The 11,131-nt window shown below is 37.6% G+C and overlaps 1 pseudogene; it reads left to right on the top strand.

The window, feature by feature from the left end:
- The first annotated feature begins 7,361 nt into the window (after positions 1-7,361).
- Positions 7,362-7,854, top strand: LOC138985836 (centromere protein W pseudogene; annotated as a pseudogene).
- The last annotated feature ends 3,277 nt before the right edge of the window (positions 7,855-11,131 follow it).

Raw genomic sequence — 11,131 nt, forward strand, 5'->3', positions numbered from 1 at the left:
TGTGTGTGAGACTAAAGAAGGCAAGCTATGTCCAGATTTTAAAAAGGGAAATCTGGTATGTCAGATATCCCAAAGAGCTTGGATTTTATCTTGCAATTAATGGGAAGCCACTGAAAGGTTTTTAATGGGGGAGTGATCTGATACCATCAGGCAATTATGATGGATGGAATGTGGGGAGTCTGGCTGGAAAGAGGGAGACTAATTAGGAAGCTCTTGTAATCACTTGGTGAGGGATAATGAGAGTGTTTACTGAGATAGCAGCAGTGGAAAAGGATGTGAGGACATGAGTAGAGATATATTTAGAATTAGTTGGGTATAAGGTCAGAAGGAAAGCCAGTGGTCAAGAATGATGCCTAGTGTTTTTATTTGAGGGGTTGGATGAATAAATAGTAACATTATCAACTCTGAAATAAAATGGAGGAAGAAAGAGGAAAGGAGACTGAGGAAAGATGGCCAAATCATTAGGAAGAAATTTGAAAAGAAAGCAGTATGGGGAACATTAAGATTGTAGAGAGTTTCAAGAGGTGATCAGTAGTGCTAAATGTGCTCAGTGGCCAAGTAATTTAAGAACTAAAAAATTCCCCTCTGATTTAATGACCAGGAGAACAGTTTCTGGGTGAGAGCAGCTTCAGTGTGGTGGTACAGACAGAAACCAGATCACTGTGGGAGGAAGACAAAGGGAGGAAGTGGTAATAGTCTAGACACCCTCTTCATGAAGCTTAGAAAGTAATAAAAGAGAGAGACAGAGAAGAAAATGAGACTATAAAGCAAATTCAGTTTAAAAAATATTCTTGACTGGGCGATAGGTTCTATACACACACACACACACACACACACATATATATACACACACATACACACATATAGGTTCTCTCACTCTCTATATATGTTATATATGTGCTATACTTTTCTGTAGACTAAATCACTTAATATATAATGGGAGCAATTTAAGTAATAAAAAGTCAGACATAAGGTTATAGTAATACCATCATTTATTACACAATGAATAACTTAAAGTGATGAAAAGTGATCATAAAAATAATATTAAATATACCTATCAATATCAAATATTAAATATATTATTAGAATATATTTTTAGAATATTTCAAAAGGTAATATATTTCAAAAAATGTTTCAAGAATAAAACCCTGCTTAAGAAGAGGAAATCCTCCCCCACTGCTTATATATTCCATATGCTATTTATTTTTCAGCAATAGGATAATTATTTCCAGATTCCTATTTAACCTCTGAAGGCCTCTGGAATGTTTACTTTCCTTGGGCTTTTGTCTTATTGTTGTGGTGCTAAGTATTTCTTTAGAGTGGGAATTTGAATACCCAGGATTAACATTCAGAAAACAGCAGAGTCCTCTCATCAAGAAAACCAAATCCCCAACAACTTCATGGCTTAATGAAACAAAAATGCTTCCCTCTTGTTTGAAAACAGAGACTATCATCTATATTGGGATAATGTTCTTCAAATTTATATTCTAAGCCATCTCCCAGAAGCTTTCCTTATTCACAGCTTATCTATTACACAATTCTTATTTTGCATCAATGTGTACTATGTGTTCAGATGCTAAGGGATATGCCAAACAACACACATAAAAATCCCTTATCATTGTAGCTTCCAGTATTTCTTAATTGCAAATAGATCCCTAACTGTAGGTTCTGCATAGATGCTCTCTATACCCATGTAGAGATGCCCCACACATGCTGCCTCTTCTTGTGAACACCCTCTTCCTTCCTCTCAGACTTTGAGAGCTCACACTCAGCATGACTCCTTTCTCATGTGAATACTGTCAAGGAAAAAATCATTTATATGACTCAAATAGAGGTTAAAGGATTTATTCAGCTGGTGCACATCCAGAAGTACCTGAGGAGCATCACAGTAACTCCCCTAACTGCAGCAGGACTGGAGTTTTATCGGGGGAGGGGAGGAGAGGAGTGTGTGTACTTGTGATCTGGCTGAAGTTGAAGTTTTCTTCATCTTTAACTGCTGCAAAACCATCAGAGGAAAAGATTGAAGATTATTCTGGTTTCCATGCTTCCTGCTAGAGATCGTTAGTTCAGTTCCCTCCTGGCAACTTCCAGAACAGTTCTTTCAAAAGATGGTTTTGCAATTTCTACAGTTTTTGTTTTTTTTTTTAAGGTTTAGAAGTAGGGGCGGGTGGGTAGCAAGAATAATGCTAGTGAGGCTGAAACAAGAGAACCTGGGCTCGGTTTTGAATCTTTTACTCTACTATAGTGTCACCTTGATCAGCTCTGACTCCTCATGCAGGGCAGCTTCTGTGTGGATGTTCCCTACCTCTGGTTGAATTCCAGTTACCCTGTTTTAAGCCAGCTTCTTCCATTCTCACAGTCAGATGCCTAACTTGATCTGCCCAAGCTCAGTACAGGGTTTAGGATAAAATTGCTCTGAAAGGGAAGGGAAGGGTAGAGGAAGACAGGGAAGGGAAGGGAAAGGAAGGGGAGAAGAGTGGAGGGGAAGGGAGAAGAGGGAGGGGAGGAGGAGGAGAAAAGAAAGGAAGAAAAAAGAGGAAAAGGGAGGGGAAAAGAAGCTTAATTACACTGAATTACATTGAAGTTTCATATCACTGAAATGTCATTCCCCTTTATAAAACTTCAATAATGCCCTTCAACTTTCACAGTATAATTTAAGACCAATGAAAAGTCCAGGGTTCTAGTTCAGTCTTTGCCACTTAATACATTTATGCCCTTGAAGAAAATACTTTATATACTTTATCTCCCCAACTTCATCATCAATTACATATGTATTACTGTAATAATTAAAATTGATATAAATATAATTGGCTTACTCTGAAAAAAGCAGCCAGTGTGTTAAAAGAATGGGACTCAATAGACAGCAATCGTTGTTGTTCAGTCGCTAATTTATGTCCAGTTCTTTGTGATCCCATGCACATCAGGCTTCCCTGTCCATCACCAACTCCTGGAGCTTGCTCAAATTCATGTCCATCAAGTCGGTGATGCCATCCAATCATTTTATCCTCTGCTGCCCACTTCTCCTTTTCTTTCAAAATTTCCCAGCACCAGGGTCTTTTCTAATGAGTTGGCTCTTTGCATCAGGTGGCCAGAGTATTGGAACTTCAACATCAGACCTTCCAATGTATATTCAGGGTTGATTTCCTTTAGGACTGACTGGTTTGAGCAATCATAAAGCAATTCTACTCCTTTCCTATTGCCCCTAAAATTCCTCTTGGTCTAGTTTTTCTGTTTTCTCAGTACTCAGATTAAATTTAGGTAGGCTGTATAATTTTTCTCACTCATTTTCATCATAAGAGACATCTCATTAAAATACACATTCTAGTATAATGTAGTATGTAACTTCAAACTTAATCAAACCTAAAATTCCGTTAACCATAGATAGATGGATGCTTTGTTTTGTTTCTCAGAGTTATTCTTCTCACCCACCAGCTGTCTATTTTAGACAATTAAGGCTGTTATAGCAAAACTACCATAGGCTGGGTGGCTTAAAGCACAAATATTTATTTCTCACAGTTCCAAAGGTTGAGGCGTCCAGGATCAAGGCACTGGCACATTCAGTGTTTGGTGAGGTCTGTTTAATAGATGTCTTCTCGCTGTATCTTCATTTAGCAGTTGGAATGAGAGAACACTCTGGGGTCTTTTTTATAAGAACAGTAGTCCCATTAATGGGGACTTGGACTTCATGATCTAAAGATGCTATCTCCAAATACCATCACATTGAGGGTTGTGATTTCAACAGATAAATTTTGAGTGGGCATAAACATTCTAGTGTCTATGATTCTACTCTGTGAATTTTACGCAAAGGAAAAGGGGACCAAGGTAAATCAGGGCAGAGTGGCTGCGCTTGTAATATGGTTGGTCCCATCACTGAGCATAGTGCAACAGAATCTTAAAGGCTTGCAAGATTTCAAAACTTCTCATAAGTGATTTTGCACAGTCTTCAGACATTTCTCTGCAAAAAACTTCCAACTACAATTCCATTGATTCTAGGAATGCCTTTTGGGGTAGTCATTTTTTTTTTTTAGTTCCCTCTCATTCCTCAGGCTTTCCTAGCCAAACTTCTAGTGAATCACTTGACCCCTTCTAAAGACCCTCTGGACTTCTTGAATGAGTTTCTTTTAAGATAATCTAGGTTTCTTCCCAGGTGGCACTAGCAGTAAAGAACTCACCTGCCAGTGCGGGAGACATAGAGAGGTGGGTTCCAACCCTGGGTCAGGAAGATCCCTTGGAGTGGTCCTGGCAGCTCATTCCAGTATTCGTGCCTGGAGACTCCCATGGACAAAGGAGCTTGGTGAGATACAGTCCATAGGGTCATAAAAAGTTGGACACGACTGAAGTGACTTAGCAGCACCAGCAGTTTGCCTCTTTCTCACTTGGCCTCAATTTATTCCACGGTAAGATCAAACTATAAAATTAAATTTAAGAACATTGTATATATAACTTGCAAGTATAAAGTGAACATAGGTGAGAAAATATTTAATAAATTATTAAGGAACCAGTAGAATGATAAAGCTGGTTCAGATTATTTGAGAAACTGAATATTTATGAATATTGAAGAAAAAATATAGATAAGATTTGGTAGGTTAGATACAAAACTAATAAGTTAATGTCTTTAAGATCAATGAAACTACTATCTCTAAGGTTGTTTCTTCTAGTAGATAGGAATGAACAAAAATCTACTGAACAAAAACCTATAGGTAAATACATAATTTCTCAGATTCTGGACCATAAAGACAAATGAACACTCTCAAAATAAATCATCCTGAGATGAGCCCTTTGTACAAAGTTTCTGTACAGCATGGAAAGGACTTTCCAAATTCTGTAGTGTTTTTCTGAAATGTGGGTTTATCTTGCTATCATTAACAGAAATGCAGATTCCCCCACTGCAGCCCCTACATTTGTCTTCGTTCTTTTTTTTCTCTGAAGTCTATTCAATCTTTATGCCCTAACCTCAAGTGGGCACATATTCTAAATGCTATATTAGGTACTTCTCAAATGGCACCTCAGTGCTAAGGAATCTGCCTGCAATGCAGGTTTGATCCCTGTGTCAGGAAGATCCCCTGGAGGAGGGCATGGCAACCCGCTCCAGTATTCTTGTCTGGGAAATCCCATGGACAGAGCAGCCTGGCAGACTACAGTTCATGGGGTTGCAAAGAATCAGACACTACCGAAGTGACTTAGCATGCACAAGTGGCCTAAGGTGGAAAAAGTACCCCCTTTATCTCCCAAGGGAGAATGAAATGCCTAAGGAGAGTGCTATAGCATAGAGTACAAAAGAATGCTCCAATAACACCATCTGTGGAATAGACTGGGGGTGGGTATAATGACTGAGAGCAAACCAGCTTTCACCCTCGTTCACTTACTATCTATTGGATTGGTCTCATCCTTTAGTATTCTGGCTAAGCTTCTGGCATTTAATGTCCTTTTATATGTGAAGTGCTCAGTAACAAGACCCAATGACCCTGAGGGTGAGTACCTTCTTAAATTCTGTACCCCAACATCTTCTTTGATCTCACCCTAGTCCCAGCCTTTCTCAGTAAGATACCTGGTATTTAATAAGTTTTACCTGATGGCTCAGACGGTAAAGAATCTGCCTGCAGGAGACCTGGGTTTGATTCCTGGGTCAGGAAGATCCTCTGGAGAAAGAAATGGCTACCCATTCCAGTATCCTTTCCTGGAGAAGTCCATGGACAGAGAAGCCTTGTGGGCTACAGACCATGGGGTTGCAAAGAGTCAGACGTGACTGAGCGACTAACACTACTTTCACATAAATGATCATAGTCTGAATTTTATTACTTTTACTGTTGTTGTTACTGCCCAGAGAATGAAAAGTTTACATTTTTTTTTTTAAACTTGCACACATGACCATTTACAGTCTTTTCTGAGATTTCCTTTTCAGACTCACCTTCAGTGCTTTTTTTTTTTTTTTTTTTTTTTTCCCTACCAGTCCTGTCTCCTGTGAGCCAGCTGCACCAGAGTAGCTATTTAACATAGACATGATGGTTAAGAGCATGCAGTTTGTGGTCAGACAGAAATGAATCTGAATCCAACTACACGAATTGTCACTTGGAACCATGGACAGTTTAACCATGGTTAAATTACTTAACCTCTAGAAGTTTTCGATTTCCTTATATCTAAAATGAGGATGTCCTCAAAGGCTATTATAAACAGAAGTAATGTACGTGAAATGCTTGATAGGTTGTACATGCTCCATAAATGTTGACTGTGCTTTTTATGACTAAATTCTTGGAGTTTTTTTTTTTTGGTATTTTCTTGACCTTGTATATGTTGCTACTTCTTATTCAAATGACTTACCTTCTTCATTCTCTTTTACTTGTCTTATAAGTTTTTTACTTGTTTATAATACAAATCTTTTACTTGTCTTATAAGACAAGTATATAAGACGAGAGTTGTTTATAAGTCTTTTACTTGTCTTATAAACACACTTCAGATATGGACTCCTATTACTTTCCTATATTCCAATAGAACTTTTTACATACTTCTATTGTGGAAATTCTTTCATATGTCATAAGTTATTCTTTAAGTGGAAGCCTTCTTAAGAGAAGAATTGATTTCCTTATTTTTTTTATATTGTCAGAAGGCAACACATAGACATTTGATAAAGTTTATGAAGAAAAAAGGCAGTCTATGTATAAATAAATTATATAAAAGCTATTTATTTCTAAGTCTTAAACTATTCATATGTATCTATCTATCATCTGTCTGTCTAAATATGGTGCCTGCTTCCCACCCCTACTCATATTTAACTCTTTCACCACTTTGTTTTTATGTGTCTTCTGGAGCTACATGGTCTGTCTTTTGTTAATATATTTTATATACTTAACTGCCTTTCTGTTGTTATAGAGCAAATGGCATACTAAGGAGCCCAGCTGACTAATTTGTTTTCCTTCTCAATTGATAAATGAAACTAGTATAAAGTATAGGGATGAGATTAAGGCCCCTATTAATAAGCCACATGTTCTTTGTTTTGCTTTTTGCAACTTACATATTTCATCATCATAATTTCTTTCATTTTCATTGATCGTTTGTAGCTTATGACACAGTTTCTTAGGAATCAAGTTTCAATGTCTAGTTGCTGTTCCAAACTTATTTGACTATGATACTGATTATCTTCAAAACATTTATTAACACTCCATCGAACTTGATTCTAGAGAATATACTTTGCCAAGGAGTATTCTAAAACATCAAACTAATGAATCAAGTCAAATGAAGCAAAAATAAAAAATTAAAACTATGGGAATGACACACTAAGTAGCCATTGTTTCCAGACAATGTTTGTACTCTTAAATTATCCAAAGAGAACTCATTAAAAATCTTATAAGAAGGGCAGATTCAAACGTTCCGGCCGGGGTCTCGGGGCCTGTGGGAGCGTCTGAGTCGGGGTTCTTGGTGTACTCGTTGGCCTGAGCTTCAGTGCTGCGCAACGAAGACCCAGGAAGTTGAGGCGGCTGCTGCCAAAACCCGACGGTGAGAATGGCGCTCTCCACCACGTCTCGCAGAGGAAGATGATAAGGCGCAAGGCTTCTCGTGGCTTTCTAAAGCGCGTTTTCAAGCGACAGAAGCCTCACCTTCGTTTGGAGACGAGTAGCGACCTACGGGTGCATCTGTTTACTCTTTGTTCATCTATTAGCAGAAGAGTCACGGATAAATGCTTGTGGGAGTAAGTGTGGAGTCATTAAAAAGGAGCATGTACTGGCTGCAGCAAAGGTAATTCTAAAGAAGAGCAGAGGTTAGAAGTCAAAGAACACATATTTGAAAATTGTATGATGTATTATTTTAGGTGGTAACAGATCATGAAAGCACTTTTTATAAAGTAGTTAATATTGTGTATTAAAATATTGGCTAGTTGAAAAAAAAATCTTATAAGAATTAAAAGAAGTTGTTACCTGATAAATATATAAAGCCCAATAATTTAACCTTTGCTTTTAACTGTTTAGAAACTATGATCACAATATGCTATTTTTAATAGTTGTGTTCAGTTGCTCAGCTGTGTCTGACTCTTTGGACCCCACAGAATACAGCATGCCAGGTTTCCCTGTCCTAATAGTACTTCAGATATAAATATTTGGAAATATTGAATGGAAATATTAAGAAAATGAATGAGCATGTCAATGAATGGTAATTGTGCTGAGAAGCACTGTAGAAGATATGATTAAATAGGAAATATGATCTTGATAGATTGATATTATAAATATCAAGTCATTACAAATTTATATATTTATGTCATTTCCATTAAACTTAAAATAGTTTCCTTAGGAGGAATATTGATGAAAAATAGTCATTATTATCATTACTAAATTCTTTCTATGCTATGGGCACCTCAAATTTAAACATTTTACATATACTAATGCTAGTAAAGTAATGCTTAAAATTCTCCAAGCCAGGCTTCAGCAATACATGAACTGTGAACTTCCAGGTGTTCAAACTGGTTTTAGAAAAGGCAGAGGAACCAGAGATCAAATTGCCAACATCCGCTGGATCATCGAAAAAGCAAGAGAGTTCCAGAAAAACATCTATTTCTGCTTTATTGACTATGCCAAAGCCTTTGACTCTGTGGATCACAATAAACTGTGGAAAATTCTGAAAGAGATGGGAATACCAGACCACCTGACCTGCCTCTTGAGAACCTGTATGCGAGTCAGGAAGTAACTGTTAGAACTGGACATGGAACAACAGACTGGTTCCAAATAGGAAAAGGAATATGTCAAGGCTATATATTGTCACCCTGCTGACTTAACTTCTATGCAGAGTACATCATGAGAAACGCTGTACTGGAGGAAGCACAAGCTGGAATCAAGATTGCCAGGAGAAATATCAATAACCTCAGATATGCAGATGACACCACCCTTATGGCAGAAAGTGAAGAAGAACTAAAGAGCCTCTTGATGAAAGTGAAAGAGGAGAGTGAAAAAGTTGGCTTAAAGCTCAACATTCAGAAAACGAAGATCATGGCTTCCAGTCCCATCACTTCATGGTAAGTAGATGGGGAAACAGTAGAAACAGTGTCAGACTTTATTTTTTGGGGCTACAAAATCACTGCAGATGGTGATTGCAGCCACGAAATTAAAAGATGCTTATGCCTTGGAAGGAAAGTTATGACCAACCTAGATAGCATATTAAAAAGCAGAGACATTACTTTGCCAACAAAGGTCCATCTAGTCAAGGCAATGGTTTTTCCAGTGGACATGTATGGATATGAGAGTTGGACTATAAAGAAAGCTGAATGCCGAAGAATTGATGCTTTTGAACTGTGGTGTTGGAGAAGACTTTTGAGAGCCCCTTGGACTGCAAAGAAATCCAACCAGTCCATCCAAAAGGAGATCAGTCCTGGGTGTTCATTGGAGGGACTGATGTTGAAGCTGAAACTCCAATACTTTGGCCACCTGATGTGAAGAGCTGACTCATTGGAAAAGACCCTGATGCTGGGAAATATTGAGGGCAGGAGGAGAAGGGGACAACAGAGGATGAGATGGTTGGATGGCATCATCGACTTGATAGACATGGGTTTAGGTGGACCCCAGGAGCTGGTGATGGACAGGGAGGGCTGGCATGCTGTGGTTCATGGGGTCGCAAAAAGTCGGACATGACTGAGTGACTGAAGTGAACTGAACTGAACACATTTAACCCTAATAATAACCCCTTGAGGTAGTACTATTATGTCTTCCTTGAAGATAAGAAAGCTAAGGCATAGAAATTACACAATTTGTTCCAGATTACATAACTAATAAATGGGGCTGCCCTTGTGGCTCAGTGGGTAAAGAATCTGCCTGCAAGGTGGGAAACCTGGGTTCAATCCCTGGGTTGGAAAGATCCCCTGGAGAAGGGGATGGCTACCCTTTCCAGTATTCTGGTCTGGAGAATTCCATGAACTGTACAGTCCTTGGGGTTGCAAAGAGTTAGACATGACTGAGCAACTTTCGCTTCAATTCACAAGATTCAAAGCCAAGAAGACTAATGTAATTTACTTCTCACAAGTAAATTGACATTCAAATGTTCTCATCCAATTTACATCAAGCTACTGTAAATAAAGTAGGGCTAACAAATACACACAAACACATACTCAAGGGGAAATTGGGAAATTTTTCTCATTACTTTATCATTCAGCTGAATTTTAGGCAATATCTACTGGTTAAAAAAAATAGTAGAAATGCAAATCAATGTTCAATCTTATCAAGGGCTCTTTTGAGAACAGAATTAAATATTTTGCTTTTTATTTTCTTTGAAAAATACTTTGTATGTGAAGGTGGAGTTTAAGCTCATTACTGACAAAAGAAGTCTCCCATTGTCTGGAATCAGTTACAGGTTTAAATAGATGGAATGACATTCATGGTAGACAATTTGTTTCCCATTCCTTCTCTGAAGAGAATAGTAAGTTTTAGTCATCTGGATTTACAGGGTAAAACAAAAGAGAAAAGATCAATCTCTTTCTAAAATACTTCAATGTAGAACTGTACAAATTTAAAAAGGGAATATATGTTCTCTTTTGAGATCTCTGAGGGACTATTTGATTTCTTATAATTTATTTAAATCTTCAGCACTTTACTTGACAATTTGGAATTAGGATAAGTCTGTGAAATGATTTTAATATGAGAAAAAAAATCATGGTTTGCCTATTAAAATGTTTCTCATGCCTGAGCTTCCATTTCAACTGAAGCTGCCATCATTGTCCAGATGCCTATCATTCATACTTAAGATTACTGTAAAAACTTCACTGCTCTCTTTCTCCATTTGATCTGCCTTACATACTGCCATCAGATTAATTTTGCTGAAACATATATCTTTTATTGTGTTGCTTTCCTGCTCAAATGTTCTCTATCATTTGTAGGATAAAACACAAATTATTTTGAAAGACATTCATAATTTCCTCCCACCTAGTCTCAACCTACCCTTTGTAATTTGTCTCCCACTATTTATTAACATAAATCTCTGATCTTTATGGTATTTCATGTTCCACATGAATTCTGATTTTGTGCCTTTATTGTAGCCCCATTTTTTTTATGGTGTATTATTTCGCATTGCTGTTGTAACAAGTTACTGCAAAATTAGTGGTTGAGCACAATGCAAAGTCATTACTGCAGTTCTGGAGATTAGAAGTTGACATGGGTCT

Source organism: Bos mutus, chromosome 26, assembly GCF_027580195.1.
Source record: "Bos mutus isolate GX-2022 chromosome 26, NWIPB_WYAK_1.1, whole genome shotgun sequence".
In the NCBI taxonomy this organism is placed as follows: Eukaryota; Metazoa; Chordata; class Mammalia; order Artiodactyla; family Bovidae; genus Bos; species Bos mutus.